At 43.1% G+C, this 21,416-nt stretch overlaps 1 long non-coding RNA gene across 1 annotated transcript in view; it reads left to right on the plus strand.

Moving 5' to 3' along the window:
• The window catches only part of LOC309569266, a 213,291-nt gene that overhangs the window by 20,609 nt on the left and 171,266 nt on the right, over positions 1 to 21,416 (plus strand). The window lies entirely within an intron of this gene.

Genomic DNA, 21,416 nt, shown 5'->3' on the forward strand with positions numbered 1-21,416 from the left:
ATTATAAGTTATTATTTTTATTTGTTCATTTTTCATTTTTAATTTTTGATCGGTCCCGCTCTTGCTCGAGCGTAGTAGGGCTGAGTCGATCGGAGTCTCTCTAGTAGAACATTACCCATGTTGGTGGATTGATCCTTCCTTAGCATTTTTATTCTTTTTTGGTAGTAGGGATTTCCCCTCCCCCTCCTCCCCCCTCCCCCGCACCCCATCCCTCCTCCCTCCCTTCCCCCACCCCACCCCTCCCTCCCTCTCCCTCCCTTCCGTCTCATATTGATGTTTCCTTGATCTACTTTTGATCTCTGGGTATCTAGTTGTGTCCTTGGGTTAATTACCCTCATACCCATTTCCTTTCGGGGTGATGCTCTGTTGGCCTGACACGTTCTATCCCCTCCACCTCGGAAGGGGGTGTTGGCCGTCTGGGTGGCTGTTCGTCCTCCTTTTTATATCCTGTTCCTCCTCCCCTCCTCTCCCTCCTCCCCCCCCCCCGCCTCCCCCATCCTCCACATAAGGACATATCGAAGTCAATCATCAAACAGCAGAGAGAAAAAAAAAAAAAAAAAAAACCGGATGGGGAGATGGAAGGGGAATTCCTCTGCGGCGGTTTCCCTCCTCTCTATCTTTGATATTTATTCCTTCCAGTTAGTCTCCATTGCTGTTCTTCTGTTTGTGGATTTTCCTCCCATCTTTTTCTACTGTTATCATCTTCGTACCATCCAGGCATGTCTGGCTCTTGGATATCCAATTTTTTACAGAATTCCTGAGTTTCTTCTGGGAAGATAAGTTTTGCAGATCGTCCGTCTTTTTTCCCTATCAGGCATGCCGGAAAACCCCAGTTGTATCTAACTCCTTGTTTTTGCATTTCTTCTATCAGGGGTTTTAAAATTCTCCTTCTCCTCAATGTTTCTGGCGCCAGATCGGTGAAGATCTGTATCTTATTATTTCCTGTATTTATAAAAGTTTTATTTTTCTTTAAATTTTCCCAGATTTGTGCTTTGTCTGTATAGTTTTGAAATCTGATTATCACATCCCTGGGTGACTCTACTGGAATTCCTGTTGGTTTTCTTATGCGATGTACTCTTTCAATCTGCAATTGTTCGTCTTCTCCTCTTCCTAATACTGGGTTGAGAATTTTTTGCATTTTTTCTCTTAAATTTTCTTCTTGTAGGTCATCTGTCAGTCCTCGGATCCTCAAATTTTTTCGTCTTGCTCTGTTCTCTTGATCTTCAAGCCTATACGCCAGGTCCCTGGCTTTTTTCTTAGTTTCATTTATTTCTTTTCTCATCCCCTGTATTATTTTTGTCTGAGTTGCTTGTTGTACCTCTAACTCTTCTACTCGTCCCAAAGCATGTCCTAGATCTGTTTGAACATGTCTCAGGTCTGTCTGGATTTTGTTCAGTTCAACTTTTAATGATTTTTCTAATTCTGCAAACATTTCTCGCATGTCTCCTTTTGTAGGGGCATGTTCCTTTATTACACTCTGGTCTTCTTCTTCCTCATTTTCAGTTCTTAGGCTCGATTCTGAGTTTGCTGTACTTATTGGTGATTTATTCAATTCCATTTTTTGACTTTTCTCCTTTGTCTCCCCTCTCTTCTTCCCTGTTCCTAGTTGTTTATCTTGTTTTTCCTGAAAAGTTTTTTCTAGAGGGTTTTCTTGTGTCATGAATTTCTTAATTGTATTTGGACTTGCGGTTGTCCGCGGTGATCTTGCTGTGGCTCCTCCTCTTGTTGTTTTCCCCCTCATCATTCAGAATATGCTTTAAGGCTTCCCTATATGTTTTTCCCGCAGGATAGGTTAGCAGGAGGGAAAAAATAGGGAGGGTGGAGGGTGTTGGGATGTTTTACTGGGGTGTGGATGCGAGTGGACAGGTTATCACTGTGTTGCTTCCTTAGCCGGAAACTACTACAATACAGCGCCCACACACGTTCTCCAGGCTTCGGATTTGCAGTTTTAGCTCTCAACACCACGTTGGATTTACCCCACACCCTTCCTTAAGAGAAATCAATAACTCGATCAAATAGTAGAAAAATAATTCTTATTCAGCTACATGTATCAGTCCTCTGACAGACCTTAATTGGTGTCGGGAGAAAATAGGTGTTTATCTCACAGCCAATTTTACATGAGGTGAGGTAAATAAAGGAAAACTTCTGTTGCTACCAATAGATAGTCTTTATTTTATACGTATGAGGGGCTAAATGAGGCTTGCTTGATACTGTGTTTTCTTCCTTCACAGTCCCATTTAAGGCTTTAATTAGTTGTGTAGTTATATCATGTGTTGTGGAATTGTTTTCAAAAACTACATCAAACTCAGTTAAGGCATTAAAATTGTTAGAGTATCCTGTGCTTAAATCGGCATTTTACCAAAGTCTATGAAAAGCCACTCTGCAGGAATCCAGTGTTTTATCCTAGGTAACTCGCGGTTTTGAATTTAACAAAATCTAGATATGGCCTCCAAAGCCGCTGCTGAGGGGATGATCCGAAAGGTTGCTGTGAATTTTCTGCCACAGCATACAAAATTACCGTCTTAATTAATGTCATAGACTATAGATCATCTACTGATTCCCAGTTAGTTTAGGTAACATTTATAGTTAAATGAAAGGGTTTTTACTCCCAAACTCACAGTTTTGCAGTGTTACCAGTTGCCTCTGAGGTTTCAGTCCATAGTCGTGCTGTTTCTTGGCTGGTTAGAAAAGGGTGCTTGGGGCCCTGGGTTGTTGTGTGGTGATGCTCCTGTATATTGCTGCAGATCTCTCACGTCAGCCGTGTTCAGGGGGGGGGGGGGCATCTCTCTCCTCAGCTCATCATTGCTCCTCCGTTCTCACAGCTCCACAGTGCCTCCCTTTCACACAGCTCCTCAGTCCTTCAGACCGGATACCACCGGACACCCGAGCACACCACCCGGGATCCACGCGACCGGGAGCCCTGGAGTCTCGGAGCAGAGCGGAGCGGCCGGTGAGTAGAGGCTTATGTGGGGGGGGAGAGAGCTGGGAGTCCGTCTTCCGTGCCGGGTGTATGTCCACTTATCCTCGGCTTATCTTCGGCGGCTGTAAGACATGTAGCGGCTGGGTTCAAGGTGCGGGTCTCGGAGGGGTGAGATGTCTCGCTTCATCTTCAAACAGCCTTCCCGGCGGCCTACGTGCGTGCCGTCAGGCTCCTCCCCCTCATGACGGGCTCTGGTTCCCTATTTGCCCAACTAAATACCTTAAGTGTATATATATAATAAGTCCCTGACTTATAGCAAAGTCTGGTCTGTTCTATGTAAAAGAAAGGCAGAGCTCTGGAGAATGCTTTGTCCTGTGAAATAGACACATGCAGTCAGTGTTCATTCAAAAGCATTCTAAACTTTATTTTGAAGTGGGGTAATTTACGTCTTATACAGAAAATGTCACAGGAAATACAATTTGGAGGGGGGAGAGTGCTCTCAGAAGTTAAACAATGGGTTAATACAGAATGTTCGTTAGAAATTGCAAAATATGCCTTGTCTAGACTCTATAGCTCATAATAACAAATGAGGAAGTGAATGTGCGATAAACAGAGGAAACAGAATGTATCTTTATCTAAGGTGCTAGGACATGGGGGGACATGGGGTGATTTATGAGTTTCATTGTTCTTGTAACTAAAGCCTTAAAGCAATCTTTAACAGTATATAATGAAATAACTCAACTTAAGTCAGAGCTGCATTAAAATGGCGTGACACAGGTCAAGCTAGAAAATGGTGGCGAGCAACAAGTTAGAGGTGCACATTCCTGTCATTCCCCTTCAAGTGTCTGCCTAATATTTTGGGGAAATTGTGATCAGTATCACCGGGGGGCATACTGGAACTACTATGTATCTATTCTTTGTCATGCTGACACTTGTAGTCCACCTACATATCATCCTATGGCATGCTGACACTTGTAATCCACCTACATCTCATCCTTTGGCATGCTGACCCCGTTAGTAAACCTACAGCCCACCCTTGGCATGACACTTTTAGTCCACCTACATCTCATCCTTTGGCATGCTGACCCTGTTAGTACACCTACATCCCACCCTTGGCATGCTGACACCTGTAGTCCACCTACATCTCACCCACAGCGTGCTGACACCTGTAGTCCACATGTGCTCTTAAAATAACATTACGTTGTTTTGGAAATTCTTTCCAGTCATTGTGTCTACTATTCAATAGGTCTAGGAAAAAAAAGTAATGAGAAGGTGGAGATCAATCAGGGACCGTTACAGATGGGACCTCAAGAGGCAGAAGAATGCCGTAGTGGTTCTGGAGCCGGGAAGAAAAAGGTGGCCATCCTTTTCAACATGCTGGACTTTCTGCAAAGTGTTATGGACGTAAGTGACAACTATTGGAACATGTTATATCGACCTTTTCAAAGCAATGGCTTTGCAAAGAGCAGTTTGATCCCCTACTTCTCAGGTCCTATGATGGTGCCCCATGGTTTACTCCCAGAGAGTGCGCCCATAGCAAACAGCTTGCTATCTGGGAAATTGTGCATGCTCACTACCTAGACTCGCTGCCTGTATCCACTGACACAGACAGTGCAGCTCAGCCCAGCTTCACATGCTATGCTCAGTGGCTGTGATTGACAGCAGTGGGAGACCATTTTTTCCGCTGCTGTCTTTAACTAGGTTTGGGGGTTGCAGATTATTGTAGAAGGTATGGTGTACCGGGGCACCGCCTTATTAGTCAAGGGGACTTTTAATCCCTGCAACTTAATATCCTATTCATACCTATGAGGGTGTATGGACAAGAGGTATTTGAATTGGTCAGCATTGTCACATGGACAGTGCTGACCTGTCAGAATCTATCAAGCCTGTCCTATCATAGCTGCGTGGAGAGGAGAGAAAGCTAGAAGGATTTCAAATCCCCAGATCGGTGAAGTGGCATTTTGGTGCCTGCCAACAGGGGATCACATGACACTGGTACAGTGGAAATGAGGAGGGGGGGGCAGTGTAAGGTCACCTTACAGATTTTTGAAGAACTTACTCAACGGGTTTATTTACTAAAGCTAGAGAGTTTCAAATTAGTCACAATTCTGCAGAGAAACCAACCAGCTTCGAACCCAAGCTTTAGCAATAAGGCTCATATCATACTGGGGCGAAAAAGGTTTCTGCACTATTTGGGACCGACTCTGGAGCGTCTTGCATTATCTTCTATTGAAGAAGTCCTTTCTGACACCGCCCTGTACAGCGTGACTTCAGTGTGGCTTGCAGTCGGGCGACTTTGAAGCCACCCCAGTGTGAACCGAGCCTAAAACATGGAAACTGAGTTTCTCTGAAGAATTGTGACTAATTTTACCTTTAGTACATAAACCCCATGGTTATCATTTTTATGTTATCCTCCTATAATGACCGATTTAAGATATATTTGCAAACATTTTTACATTCTTTGTTATAGTACCACCTCAAACCTCTCTGATGAGGAACAAGAACCAGAGGAGGATACAGAAGCAGGAAGCAGACGTGGGAGGAGCAGATGTACTGGAGCAGTTTGAGGACAATGCTCAAGTGTCCCCGCAACCCAGGGCTTCCCAAGATCGAGGAGGACAACATGTGCCTGCAAGGATTTACAAAAAAAAGCCTTAAAAATTATTACAAAAATCAACATGTTTTAGAAAGTCAAATATCAGAATAGGATTGTACTCTAGAGAGTCATCCCTCAAAGAACAAGAAGCTCTGCAAGCTCCGGGAAGTTCTCTGCAGCCTAGCGGAGGTTCAAGAAAGACATGGATGCAGCCATGCTAGCATTTATGGAGGACATGAAGACAATGCGACAACAAGACTACAACACGGATCCGTTTGCGGACAGAAAGGATCCATTTGTCGTATACTCTGTAACAGTCGAAAGTCTGTATAATCATCTTTTTTTTTTTTTTTTTAACATTTTTATTATTATCCAACATTATCATACGAGTAATATCAAAGCACATGACAATCAGCCTATTCCACAACATATATATCAGAGAGACATCCAAACCGTTCAGAAAAAATGTAACACTATGTAAGCAGATAACACAACAGTACCTCCTATCAATTGTGCAATAGCTGTAAAACTCAGTTGGATAAGGAGAAATGTTTTTTTCTTTTTAAAACTGAAACTAAATACCTAAGTATTCCCTCTCCGCTCCTCTTCCCGTAACAAGGAAGGGGAAGCCATCCAGGCTAAACATAGCCCCAAATCCCCCCGTTGTGACCAAGGTATAGGAACTTCCCCCTTCAACAACAAAATAAAAATAAGAATGAGGAGAATGGTGAGAAACATGGGAAGGCAAAAAAAAAAAAAAAAAAACCCACCCCCTGTACCTCTTTTGGTGCGTGTTCGGTAGTCAATCAATTAGGGATCCTGAAGATCTTTTCCCCTCCTCTGCCAGTTAAATTGTCACCAGTCTAGTCGTCAGTCTCTCCCACAACCCATCTATACCATATCTTCCAAAACTTCTTGGGAGATCCCCTAGCTTCATACATCATACGATACATGGGAATGTCAGCGTTGACCACCCTCAACCACATAGGCAGCGTTAAATTATCAGTATAGATCCACCGTCTTGCAATCAGCTTTCATACACAGAAAAAGAGTATACGCAGAAAAAGCTTTGTTGCTGTATTCATCCCATCAATCTCTATAACCCCCAGGAGACACACCAGAGGGGAGCATATATTGGGAAGACTGAATTTCTCAGCTATAAATTCAGTTACCTGAGACCACAAGGGCCTAACTCTAGTGCAGTCCCATACCATATGAAGAAAGGAGCCCTGTCCCACAGAGCATTTATGACAGGTATCCGAGTCTCTGTTATGCATACGAAATAAGCGTACCGGTGTATAATAAGTTTGATGTAAATATCGCAGCTGAATCATCTTGTCTGTAGAGGATATTACTGTGCTAAGGTACGTCTCAAGTACCTCCTCCCAAAGTTCCTCGGACGACTCTGGTATGATGCTCAGCCACCTAGCTCTAGCACGATCCACCGGGTTGGAACCCCCAGGACAAAGCGCCCCATAATATCTGGAGACCTTCTTAAGTGGATCCGGGTCCAAAATCACAGCTTCAAGAGGTGAGTTAGCCAAAGGAACTGCCTCCACCCCAAACTGCGCCCTCCTGTATAATCATCCTAGCCAAACTCCTATCACTCGGAAAATGGATGTCCAAATGCCCATTTGTGTTAGGGCTGCAGTTGCTGGAGATCCCATGCCGGAGTTCCATTATGTGATCCCTCAACGCAGGCCTTTCCATATGTACCCCTCTGATGCATCTCCACCAAACATTCAGCAGCTACATGTCCAGCAACATTATCTGCCTCACCTACATAGCCAACTCCCACCAAGCAACATTTGCTCAACTCCACCAACTGCATCCCAGGGATCATACATCAGTCCCAACAATACCCAATCCCAATCCTACGAGTCCTCAGGTTCCCAGGTCCATTATGGAAGTTCCTCCCAAATTTTTTAGCCCGGTTTTCAAATTACCACAGTCCGTATTATCAGGATCTTTGAAATGGTGTGAAACATGTATCCAGTGAGCTGAACTCCATCTTATGTCTGACATTACATACAGTGGGTACGGAAAGTATTCAGATCCCCTTAAATTTTTCACTCTTTGTTATATTGCAGCCATTTGCTAAAATCATTTAAGTTCATTCTTCTTCCTCATGAATGTACACATAGCACCCCATACTGACAGAAAAACACAGAATTGTTGACATTGTTGCAGATTTATTAAAAAAGAAAAACTGAAATATCACATGGTCCTAAGTATTCAGACCCTTTGCTGTGACACTCATATATTTAACTCAAGTGCTTTCCATTTCTTCTGATCATCCTTGAGATGGTTCTACACCTTCATTTGAGTCCAGCTGTGTTTGATTATACTGATTGGACTTGATTAGGAAAGCCACACACCTGTCTATATAAGACCTTCCAGATCACAATGCATGTCAGAGCAAATGAGAATCATGAGGTCAAAGGAACTGCCTGAAGAGCTCAGAGACAGAATTGTGGCAAGGCACAGATCTGGCCAAGGTTACAAAAAGATTTCTGCTGCACTTAAGGTTCCTAAGAGCACAGTGGCCTCCATAATTCTCAAATGGAAGACGTTTGGGACGACCAGAACCCTTCCTAGAGCTGGCCGTCCGGCCAAACTGAGCTATCGGGGGAGAAGAGCCTTGGTGAGAGAGGTAAAGAAGAACCCAAAGATCACTGTGGCTGAGCTCCAGAGATGCAGTCAGGAGATGGGAGAAAGTTGTAGAAAGTCAACCATCACTGCAGCCCTCCACAAGTCGGGGCTTTATGGCAGAGTGGCCCGACGGAAGCCTCTCCTCAGTGTAAGACACATGAAAGCCCGCATGGAGTTTGCTAAAAAACACCTGAAGGACTCCAAGATGGTGAGAAATAAGATTCTCTGGTCTGATGAGACCAAAATAGAACTTTTTGGCCTTAATTCTAAGCAGTATGTGTGGAGAAAACCAGGCACTGCTCATCACCTGTCCAATACAGTCCCAACAGTGAAGCATGGTGGTGGCAGCATCATGCTGTGGGGGTGATTTTCAGCTGCAGGGACAGGACGACTGGTTGCAATCGAGGGAAAGATGAATGCGGCCAAGTACAGGGATATCCTGGACAAAAACCTTCTCCAGAGTGCTCTGGACCTCAGACTGGGCCGAAGGTTTACCTTCCAACAAGACAATGACCCTAAGCACACAGCTAAAATAACGAAGGAGTGGCTTCACAACAACTTCGTGACTGTTCTTGAATGGCCCAGCCAGAGCCCTGACTTAAACCCAATTGAGCATCTCTGGAGAGACCTAAAAATGGCTGTCCACCAACGTTTACCATCCAACCTGACAGAACTGGAGAGGATCTGCAAGGAGGAATGGCAGAGGATCCCCAAATCCAGGTGTGAAAGACTTGTTGCATCTTTCCCAAAAAGACTCCTGGCTGTATTAGATCAAAAGGGGGCTTCTACTAAATACTGAGCAAAGGGTCTGAATACTTAGGACCATGTGATATTTCAGTTTTTCTTTTTTAAAAATCTGCAACAATGTCAACAATTCTGTGTTTTTCTGTCAGTATGGGGTGCTATGTGTACATTCATGAGGAAGAAGAATGAACTTAAATGATTTTAGCAAATGGCTGCAATATAACAAGGAGTGAAAAATTTAAGGGGATCTGAATACTTTCCGTACCCACTGTATGTCCCTCACTAACGTGAGATCAGTAGATGCACAGTCCAAACTGTAAGCAGCTGTTGCAAAATACAGCATACCGCACTTTACGGGTTCAAGCCAAGCACTCAGGGCACAGTGCGGTAGGCTGTATGTAGCTGCAGCTACATACAGTTTAGACAGCACATCCAGAGGCCTTACATATGTTAGCGAGTTACAAGTTTGTAGAATGACGCCGACTATTGTCCCAAAGTCTGTTGCTTCAGTGTTTTTGAATTTTCGGTCAGATGCTACTATGGTATAAAGTATAATTACCATAATTAATATTTGTGGCATTCAGCAAACTTTGGGAAGAGAATCACTCTACTCCACACAACTCACAGGGACAGAGCTGGGTCTGTCAATATGGTGGAGGTTCCTTCCCTTGCACCATTTTTGTTTACTAGTTCTATTTTCTTGTTAGATACACAGTGAAGTTACAAGTTCGATGGCTAAAATACCCACCTACGTTTTTTTTTACTTTTCTATCTGCAGCACTTGCCTCTCTACATCTGTTCAAAAGTGATACATTTCAAAGGCTTGTATGAGAGTTCCTAAAACTGAAATTTAACTTAATTCATAATGTAGAGTGATTTGTTTTCTTCATGTGTCATGTCTCCATTTATTGGCAATGTTGGGATACGTAGTTGTCTCTCACTGAAAATAAAAATATCATATTTAATGCAAGAACAATGGGCTATATTTCTAAGTTTAAACATAGATGCAAAGATTACACACATTGCTAATCAGCCAGTCACATGGAAGCAACTCAGTGCATTTCTCATCTATACGTGGTGAAGATGACTTGCTGAAGTTCAAAACGAGCACCTAATAAAGTGGCTGATGAGTGTTATTTACACATGTCGATACTGCCATGGAAGGTTCTTCGTAGGTTTATACATGCGTATAGAAAAATAAACCGTTGTCAACCATTAGCCCAATTCAAGGTTATGTGAGAGGAATTCAATTATTATTTTTCACCTAAGTGCCCATTCTGATTCCAGTTCAGCATACACTTATTGCTATTCTTTTAATCATGATACACTACATACATCCTACCTTGAGCCATGTGTAAATTAAATCGGGAAGTGTGCACTTGCCCATACATATACAGTGCCTTGGGAAAGTATTCGACCCCCTTGAACTTTTCGACCTTTTGCCACATTTCAGGCTTCAAACATAAAGATATAAAATTGTAATTTTTTGTGAAGAATCAACAACAAGTGGGACACAATCATGAAGTGGAACGAAATTTATTGGATATTTCAAACTTTTTTAGCAAATAAAAAAAGGAAAAATTGGGCGTGCAAAATTATTCAGCCCCTTTACTTTCAGTGCAGCAAACTCTCTCCAGAAGTTCAGTGAGGATCTCTGAATGATCCAATGTTGACCTAAATGACTAATGATGATAAATAGAATCCACCTGTGTGTAATCAAGTCTCTGTATAAATGCACCTGCACTGTGATAGTCTCAGAGGTCAGTTTAAAGCGCAGAGAGCATCATGAAGAACAAGGAACACACCAGGCAGGTCCAAGATACTGTTGTGGAGAAGTTTAAAGCCGGATTTGGATACAAAAAGATTTCCCAAGCTTTAAACATCCCAAGGAGCACTGTGCAAGCGATAATATTGAAATGGAAAGAGTATCAGACCACTGCAAATCTACGAAGACCTGGCCGTCCCTCTAAACTTTCAGCTCATACAAGGAGAAGACTGATCAGAGATGCAGCCAAGAGGCCCATGATCACTCTGGATGAACTGCAGAGATCTACAGCTGAGGTGGGAGACTCTGTCCATAGGACAACAATCAGTCGTATACTGTACAAATCTGGCCTTTATGGAAGAGTGGCAAGAAGAAAGCCATTTCTTAAAGATATCCATAAAAAGTGTTGTTTAATGTTTGCCACAAGCCACCTGGGATACACACCAAACATGTGGAAGAAGGTGCTCTGGTCAGATGAAACCAAAATCAAACTTTTTGGCAACAATGCAAAACGTTATGTTTGGCGTAAAAGCAACACAGCTCATCACCCTGAACACACCATCCCCACTGTCAAACATGGTGGTGGCAGCATCATGGTTTGGGCCTGCTTTTCTTCAGCAGGGACAGGGAAGATGGTTAAAATTGATGGGAAGATGGATGGAGCCAAATACAGGACCATTCTGGAAGAAAACCTGATGGAGTCTGCAAAAGACCTTAGAATGGGACGGAGATTTGTCTTCCAACAAGACAATGATCCAAAACATAAAGCAAAATCTACAATGGAATGGTTCACAAATAAACATATCCAGGTGTTAGAATGGCCAAGTCAAAGTCCAGACCTGAATCCAATTGAGAATCTGTGAAAAGAACTGAAAACTGCTGTTCACAAACGCTCTCCATCCAACCTCACTGAGCTCGAGCTGTTTTGCAAGGAGGAATGGGAAAAAATTTCAGTCCCTCGCTGTGCAAAACTGATAGAGACATACCCCAAGCGACTTACAGCTGTAATCGCAGCAAAAGGTGGCGCTACAAAGTATAAACTTAAGGGGGCTGAATAATTTTGCACGCCCAATTTTTCAGTTTTGTTAAAAAAAGTTTGAAATATCTAATAAATTTCATTCCACTTCATGATTGTGTCCCACTTGTTGATTCTTCACAAAAAATTACAGTTTTATATCTTTATGTTTGAAGCCTGAAATGTGGCAAAAGGTCGAAAAGTTCAAGGGGGCCGAATACTTTCGCAAGGCACTGTATGTATGTACAATCTTCAGTAATGTAAAGTGTTCAGCTCAGTTTTTTTTTAATCCTTATCTTTTTTGTGTGTGGATTTTACATTTTATTATTTTCTACGAACGTATATAATTCTTAATCATTTTTTATATGTTTTTTTTTTCATATATGTTTTATAAAATACCTTTTATGTGTATACATGTAATTGATATAAGTTATACTGACACAAATGTAAATAATTGCTCTTGGTATCGTCTGGGTAAGGGAAAAGCAATTAGAGAACATAGCCTCTTTTCGGTCCCACCAAGCTCCTGTAGATTACATCTTAGCTTGTGCCCTTTAAAGCCATCTTCCAAACTGGTACATGGCCTGAAGGAGCCCAAGCTCGGCAAACTTGTCAACTAGGTCTAGGCATCACAACCCGGAAGGGACGTCACGGACAGCCTTACGTTCCACGGACCTGGGAAGCAGCGGAGGCCACCGCTGCAGTCTCTGCACTGGAACTGCGTGAATATCATGATGGAGCACCCCCAGGACAGTGATGCTGAGGACCTCCACTTAGTGCTACATGCCTTTAGTAAAAACTTACCTTTGTGAGTAGTACTTTACCTTTGAATTGAATATAACATCCCCTATATGCTGCACTTAGAAGGCGCGTGTGTGTTTCCTTATACCAGTAAAGTCTGTTCTTTTTCTCTTTTCTTTTTTGGAGAACTTATAGGGCTCTTTAACATTTGCAGTAAGCTTAACGCCTTTTTTTTTTTACTTTTATATATTTTTTTTAATTTAAATCTTTTTTTATTTTATCGTTGTTGAAAGTTACAATCACTGTGTTACAAAATATCACCATAAAAAGAAAAAGAAAAAAAAAAAAAAAAAAAAAAAAAAAAAAAAGCACATTCCGGCAACACCAATATAGTTATCAACATCTTCATATTCTTAGATGTCTTCAACTAGAAAAAACATGTTAGACCATATCTGCTATAAACCCCCCTCCCCCCTTACCTGTGAAAAAAAAAAAACCCAAGGGTGAGGGGAAACCCCCTCATACCCCCAAAATCCAACACTGTGATCATCATGGAGGAGACCAGTCTACCAACCGAACAACATACTCTACCGACCACACAATTGTAAGGCTCCTTCCTCAGATGTCACAAATCCATCCCAGCCTCCCCATAGTAAAGTGAATTTCTCATGCTTGTATTTAGATGCCCATACTAACTCTTCCATCCTCCTGATTGCTTCCACTTTAAGTATCCAACTCGAAACCGTAGGGGGTGAGTTTTGCTTCCATTTTGAGGGTATGCAAGCCTTCGCTGCGCTAAGGAGATGGCCAATAATGCCTTTTTGAAATACTGACATCAGAAGATCCGACATATTCAATAAAAAGAAAGCAGGATCATTTGGAATCGTGTGTACAGTACATTTCTGAATAATCCTACGGACTTCCGACCAGAAATGTGTTAATCGGGGGCAAGCCCAGAAAATGTGGAGCATAGTTCCCTCTGCACTGTTACAGCGCCAACATGCCTCTGACGCTTCCGGGTAGCATTTATGCAGTTTAGCTGGTGTATAATACCACCTTGACATAATCTTATAACTTGTTTCCTGCAATTTAGTGCATTTAGATACTTTTATATTTTACTTTGAGGGATAACCATTGTGAGCTGAGAATTTGACGTGCAGTTGCAGTGCGGCCCGTTAAACTCAATAGGCAAGTTCAACAGGGGCTGCCACATGTCAAACCTTATACCCTGAGGTAAAGATGCCAGGACCATGGTACGTGTACAGCCCCATGCGGCTGTATTTAAAAAATTTAGATTTTTTAACTTTTTTTTTTTTGGGAATATTATATAGCAGATTGTGAAACATATATATATATATTTTTTCCCCATAATTGTTGCTCTTTTTTTGTTTATAGCACAAAAAATAAAAATCGCACAGGTGATCAAATACCACCAAAAGAAAGCTCTGTTTGTGGGAAAAAAATGACATCAATTTTATTTGGGTACAGCGTCGCACAACTGCGCAATTTGTCCGTTAAAGTAACGCAGTGCCGAAATGCAAAATATGGCCTGGTCATTAAGGGGGCAAATCTTTCCGGTCCAGAAGTGGTTAATCACCGCTGGGTTTTTATTTTTTGCTTAAAAAACTAAAAAAAGATCAAAAATTTTGGAAAAACAATTGGCTTTAGTTTTCAGTAAATTTTGTAAATAAGTCCTCTCTACTGATGTGTGCTGATGAGGCGGCACTGACTGGCATCACTAATGGGGACTGCTGGGACTGTACTGTAATCAAGGCCCTGATTACCAGTACAGGTCTCCCCTGCGAGGAGATGCCGCTGATAAACGGCACTTCCTTGTTTACATGCGACCACCAGGAATTGGACACAGCTAATCACATGGGTAAAGAGCCACACCACCAGCTCTTTAGGAGATTGAGGTTGCACTGTGTCCTAAGAACACAGTGCGATCCTGTGTTCCTTGCGATCCCCAAGGTTCTGTCCTGGGACCAATCCTGTTTAATTTATGCATAAATGATCTAGAGGAGGGGATATCTACAAGCACTGAACTTATTCTCTCTGGAGAAGAGACGATTGAGGGGGGATATGATATCAATGTACAAATACTGTACTGGCGACCCTAACATAAGGAACAAACTATTCAGAGAACGGGAATACAATAAGACACGTGGCCACTCACTAAAACTAGACGAAAAATGGTTTAACCTTAAAATACGTAGGGGGTTCTTCACTGTCAGAGCGGTAAGGATGTGGAATTCTCTTCCACAAGCAGTCGTATCAGCAGGGAGCATCGATAGTTTCAAAAAACTATTAGATGGGAACCTTAAAGACCACAACATACAGGGGTATACAATGTACAACATACAGGGGTATACAATGTACAACATACAGGGGTATACAATGTACAACATACAGGGGTATACAATGTACGGTTAACAGCAAACACACACACACATCATAGGTTGAACTGGATGGACTGATGTCTTTTTTCAACCTCACAAACTATGTAACTATGTAACTGTCATACGCCCCCCGCGAGAGCGGCGGTTCTAGGGCGCTGTCATATGATGGCATCTCACCCGCCATTTTACTATACTGTGGGTGGGAAGTGGTTAAGCTTTTACCATCCTAGACTGGTCCTCTATCATCACAGAGATAACGCTATTTAATTCTTGTCACCCCAAGTACATATTACCTGGGAGAGGATCATTTTCTAGGGGCTCTTTACATATTTATCCACTTTCCGACTTCCAGCAGTACATCTACTACGGCAGGTCGGCTCATTCCTGTACGTCGCTTCGCAGGACCGTGAGTGGGGGCACACGCCCAATCGCCTCTGGGGGAGCCAATCAGCTGGTCTGGTGCCTGTGAATGCCGCCGGGCACCCACGATCCATCCCTGTGGAGACAGAACGGCGGTCTGCCATTGTAAACACAGCAGACCACTGTTCTGTCAGTATCGAACATAGGGATCCTGTGTTCCTCTTATTTAGGAACACAGGTCTGTGTTCATGCAGCAAGCCCATCCCCCTAGGGCAGTGATGGCAAACCTTGGCACCCCAGATGTTTTGGAACTATATTTCCCATGATTCTAATGCAGTTCTGTAGTTGAGAATCATGGGAAATTTAGTTACAAAACATCTGGAATGCCAAGGTTCACCATTACTGGCCTAGGGAAACATTTAACCTTTTGATCATCCCGCAGAACACAGGAGCCCTGTTTCCATCCACCAAGTCTGGCCCCCATACAGCTAGAATCACTCCCTAGGTACACAATTAACCCTTTGATCGCCCCTGGGGTTAACCCCTTCCCTGCCAGAGTCATTAGTACAGTAGCAGTATATATTTTTATGCAACATTTGTCTGCCGCAATGTCGCAGTCCCGCAAAAGAAAAAAAAAAAAAAATTAAAATGACAAATCTAGTTTGTAGAACGCGATAACATTTGCATAAGCCAATCATTATACAGTTATTGGGATTTTTTTTTTTTATACCAAAAATATGAATACAAATTAGCCTAAAATTATGAAAAAATGAGATTTTAATTTTTTTTTCTTTATTGGGAATATTATATATAAAGCAAAAATTTTTTTTTTTTTTTTCAGAATTGTTTAAAAAAAAAAAAAAAAAAAAAAAAAAAAAAAAAAAAAAAAAAAATCGCACAGGTGATCAAATACCACCAAAATTAAAGCTCTATTTGTAGGGAAATAATAAAAAAGGATATAAATTTTACTTGGATACAGCGTTGCACGACCGCGCAATTGTCTAAGTAACGCAGTGCCGTATCGCAAAAAATGACCTGGTCATTAAGTGGGTTAAACCTCCCGGTCCAGAAGTGGTTAATACAGTTTTACAATCCTAGACTGGTCCTCTAACATCGCAGAGATTAGACTTTTTAATTCTTGTCATCCCTCACTCCAAGTACATTACCCAGGAGAGGATCATTTTCTAGGGGCTCTGAATGAATTTAAGTCCCTTTCTCCCTTTTCCAAAGGAGTGCAAGTAGTCTCAATGGTTCCCGAGGGAGCAAGATCAGTCCAAATGGCCAATGGCAGACTTCGTGGTGCAGCTTCTGGACCACATTCTCCGTTCTAACGTTTTTACGTTCAATGGCGTCACCTACCTCCAGGTACAGGGGGTGGCAATGGGGACATCTTGTGCCCCATCGTACGCCTATCTGTACCTAGGGGGTTGGGAGAGGGACCTGTTTTTCAGACGATGGCGCATCGATGTATCTGCGCCATCTTGTTTTGTGGTGCAGATACAGCGACGATGTGCTCATCGTCAGGACAGGGACCTCGGCTGAGTTGCTGGACTTTGTTGAGTACATATCAGGAAACAGCTATAACCTCAAATTTACGGTCCAATATGATACAAGGAGCATCTCGTTCATCAACAATGATGGTACCTTATACACCTCACTGTACCGCAAAGAAACGGCAGGAAACACCATACTCCATTCAACAAGCGGTCATCCGCTTTCGTTGGTAAGGAGTATTTCTTACACCCAATACTTAAGAATTTGACAGAACTGTGCTAAGGAAGGTGATTTTCAAATTGAGGCAAAAGCCCTACAACAATTATTAATGGCTCGAGGTTATAGCAGGAAGTCCCTAAAGAAAGCATACAATAGGGCAGTAACTCACTCGAGGGAGAGGCTCATTTTTGGGTCCAAAATTCGTAAATCAGTTGATACCACCAAAATTGTGACCAAATACAATTCTCACCATCAATTGATTCGAAATGCAATCAAATAGAATTGGCGCTTCCTTACTGACGATGTGACTGTAGCTAAATATATTTGTGCATCACCTGAAATTGTGTATCGCAGGGCCCCATCCATTAGAGACCATTTGGTCCACAACCACTATCGTCCTCATGAGGAAACTTTAGAAGGAGCCACTGGAGGTCTGGGTACCTACGGTTGTGGCAGCTGCAAACAGTGCCCCAGGGTTAGGGAGGACAATACACTTCCCCTCCCACGTGGAGGAGTTTTGAAACCCTGCTTCCACGCTGCTTGTCATACAGAGGGTGTTGTATATTTGGACAACTGCATTTGCGGATCTTTTTATGTTGGAAAGACCAAAAGGCCTTCTCACGACGCATACAAGGCCATCTTTAATACATCGATGTTGGCCTTCTATACACCCCCATCTGTAAACACGTGGGTTTGAACCATAGTTTTGATCGTCATAATATAGTTTTCAGTATTGGAAACTATAATAAAAAATCCCAGGGGTGGCAATTTTGACAACCATATACTGAAATGCGAGGCCAAATGGATATATAACCTGCAGGCCACACGATCACCTGCTCTAAATACAGCCCTGTCATTTAAGCCATTTTTGGAGTAGCAAATTCCTATCTGAGATTTATATATGTAAATTTATATTTATTTTTATTTATTTTTTATTTTTGTGTGTATGGCTTTGCAACCCCCTTGTTCCAGAGAAAATATGGTTTTCATTATATGTATTTCTCTTTGTTTACATGTATCAGCATTGATTTTTCCATATAATATTCAGTTATATGTTTACTGTATCTGTGTTACATAACTGACATTTTTCTGTGTCATATTGATAATTGTGACATTTTTCTGTGTCATATTGATAATTGTAACTATTGTTGTCCATTTTTCCGCAGAGCATGCTGAATTTTGGCCCCTAGATGGCAATAGAGCTACGATGGCTAAGACGTTTTTACCCTTTTGTTGGCGTGCACTCGGGCGCCAAGCCGGGGTTGGAACAGGGTTTCCATCTTAGGCCCTCCCCTCGAGACCCCGAGCCCACCCGCGTGACGTGGCGGGCTGTTCTGCGACCCCTCTCAGCGTTTGTCCACAGTACCATATGCGGTTCACGCTGGAGTGCATGGTTCGTAAATGGCGCCCACACCGGAAGTGACGTATGGGGGCCAGGTTACGGCCCAGTCACTTCCAGTGGGACCGCTCTATTTAAAGTCTGTGGCGGTGTAGGAAGCCGGACATGGCTCCCTCTACATGCCGGACTTGGGAACAGGGACTTTGTAGCATGGCGCTTCTTCGACCAACTGCATTTCACAATTAGGTAGGCTCCGCTGGCGTCTCTCTATAATGAAATAGTAGGCATAACTAAATTGACTCCTTTGTCTTTTGCTATCATCTGCTTACCCTGGAACTTATACGTTTTTGCTTTACACTGCTTTTCACTCTCTTTCTCCTCCATTAGATATTTACGATGGGAGCGAGTAGGGGTTGAAGCCGAGGCACATCATTACCCCTTTGTTTCTTCACTGTGGTATAACTCCCTCTTATGGTGGAAGCTCTATCCAGGAACCTAGGGTATTAGGCCATTTATGTAGCTATGACCTAAATTTATAATTTGATGCTACGTTTATTAGGATTGATTACAGGGGTTTTCTTTCCCTTATTCCCTTTTTCTCCCCCCTTTTTTGAATTATATAGGCATAGTCATCTGCCCTTTCCCTGTTTTCATGGTCACGGCAACATTCTCCATGGACTATAGACTCGGTCCAGTGCCCGCCTTGTGGTTGTTGCCTTATTATTGTGTGCATAACTCTCCCCTTTGTTTATGTAATTTTCTATATAGAGCATGTAAAAACAGTGGTGTGACTCCATCATTTGGTCCTTGATAAAGCCAAAATGAGAGCTTTTTTGCCTCGGCGAAACATGTAGGACTTATCTAGTCACACTCAGTGCTTTAAGTGGGCCAGTACGTACCATTACTCAGTACCGCCACTTCCAAATATAGCTCTTGAGCGTACCACCACCTCTCCATGCGCCCAAAACGTGCTTTTAGCGTACCGATGCGCTCATTTGGACATCTGCCGCTTTTCAGAGCGCCCTTCACAATGCACGCTTCCTAATTCCTCCCAACGAGAGCAGAGACTACATTACCCATAGTACACCCTTGAGTTTTACAAGTGAAAAGCGCATGCGTCGCTTTTGCCGATGTCAGTGTCAACAACTCAACGTGACTCGGAGAGGGTGTGTGAAACACGAACACTCGGCTCGGTAATACAAATACAGTGTGAACAACACTAGATGTGCTCTCCTGGCTTCAGACTCTGAGTACTAAAAGAACACGGTCAGAATCAGATGACTCGCTGGCTGACACCCCACCAAGCCAGAATGATATCGCTGCAGGTCAGACGCAAGCTAATGAAAGCAGCACTTGTGCCGCGGTCGAGAACGAGGACTAGAATGGCATCACTCCTTCTACCGATGACAACAGCCGCATTAGCGATCAAGAGTGGCCAGAATGTTGGTCCCAAGCACAAGTCCAGTATTTCTCCACAAAATTACAAGTGGCTGATGAGCTGAAATCAAAAGTTGAGTTGTAGTTTGTGTAGTCAAGTTTGTGCTCGCATGGACATGCAGCAAGGGCAGAGAGTGTCGCAGGAGTGGAGTGGGTGCTTAATCTCGTCTTTTGGAAGGGACAAGGCTGCACAACAAAACTCACTACGAAAGAAAATAGAGCACAGAGACTCAATTTATCACAAGAAAGCAGTTGAAATAAAAGAGAAGGCAACACAAAATACAATGCAAAAACACATTGAAGATATGAGAAAGGCTGAATACGCTTCAACTTGCAATGTGTTTAGAACAGCTTATAAGATTGGCAAGCATGGGCATCCCTTTACAGACATGCCAATAGATGTCCAGTTGCAAGTCTTAAAAGGGGTCAAGATGGGCAGAGTTTTGCACTCTAATAACTCATGTGCAAATATACTGGATCACGTTGCAGCTGAAATGGAAAAGAAAGCAGTCAATGACATAGTGATGAATGAAAGAAAATTGTGTGTGCTCATTGATGAATCCACTACAATAAGAGGAAAGTCTGTGCTTGTCGTGTGCCTGCGGTCAGCTATTTCTAGTGAACAGCCACACACAATATTTTTTGAACTGATTGAGCTGCAGGGGACCACAGCAAAGGACAGCACTGAAGGCCTCTTTCACACGGTCCGCCTCCGTAGGCGGATCCGTGCTGCTCAGCAGGGATCGATCCACGATCCCCGCTGAGCCGGCGGATGACAGCCCCATCTCCGCTTGCAGAGCGGAGAGGGAGGTGTCTCAGCCCCCGCTGCCCTCTATGGGGGATCGGATGAGAGCAGACTGCCTGTCCGCTCTCATCCGATCCGATTACTGAACGGATGGAAAAATAGGGTTTCCATCGGTCCAGATTTCACGGACAGGATCGGATACGGATGGCAGCGGGTGTCAGCGGAGGTGTCTCCGCTGACATCCGCTGCCCCATAGAGCTGCATGGAGGATCCGATCAGATCCGCCTAAAAAACTGACAGGCGGATCTGATCGGATCGCCCGTGTGAAAGAGCCCTTAGGATGTCTTCATAACAATGGCTTTGACCCTCACTACCTACAGGAACATTTGTTGGCATTTGCTTGTGATGGAGCCTCAGTGATGCTTGGGAGGAAAGCAGGAGTTGCTGCGCAGCTTTTCTCCAAATTCCCTTAACCGTTTGTCTGGCATTGTTCCAATCACAGACTGGAACTGGCAGTTTGTGATGTTTTGAAGGAGGTAGGAGGAATCAACCACTTTAAAATATTTTAGATCAGCTTTACTCCCTCTACCACGCATCCCCAAAAACCAAAGGGAGTTAACCGAGAGTGCTCACAATGTTGGACAGTGTCTCTTGTGCTAGCCCGTGTTTTATCAGTGCTTTGGGTTGCTTCAAGTGAAAGAACAGCGAAAGCAGTATGGGAGAACTACCAAGCTCTGCAGGTACACTTTACAAATGCTGCTGCTGATACCAGCAGGGATTCAAGAGAGAGAGAAAAATACAAAGGACTCAATAATGTTCTCACTACGGTTTCTTTTGTGGTCAATCTTGGCATCATGGACGACGCTCTCACAGAACTCCGTGACCTCTCAAGAATGCTCCAGAGACAGGACATGACTTTGGATCAAGCCAACAGGTAGCTGGACCGACAAATCCGGGTGTTTGAGTCAATGGTATCCACACCTGGTCCCT

Source organism: Pelophylax lessonae, assembly GCF_965119305.1.
Source record: "Pelophylax lessonae genome assembly, chromosome: 1".
Taxonomy (NCBI): domain Eukaryota; kingdom Metazoa; phylum Chordata; class Amphibia; order Anura; family Ranidae; genus Pelophylax; species Pelophylax lessonae.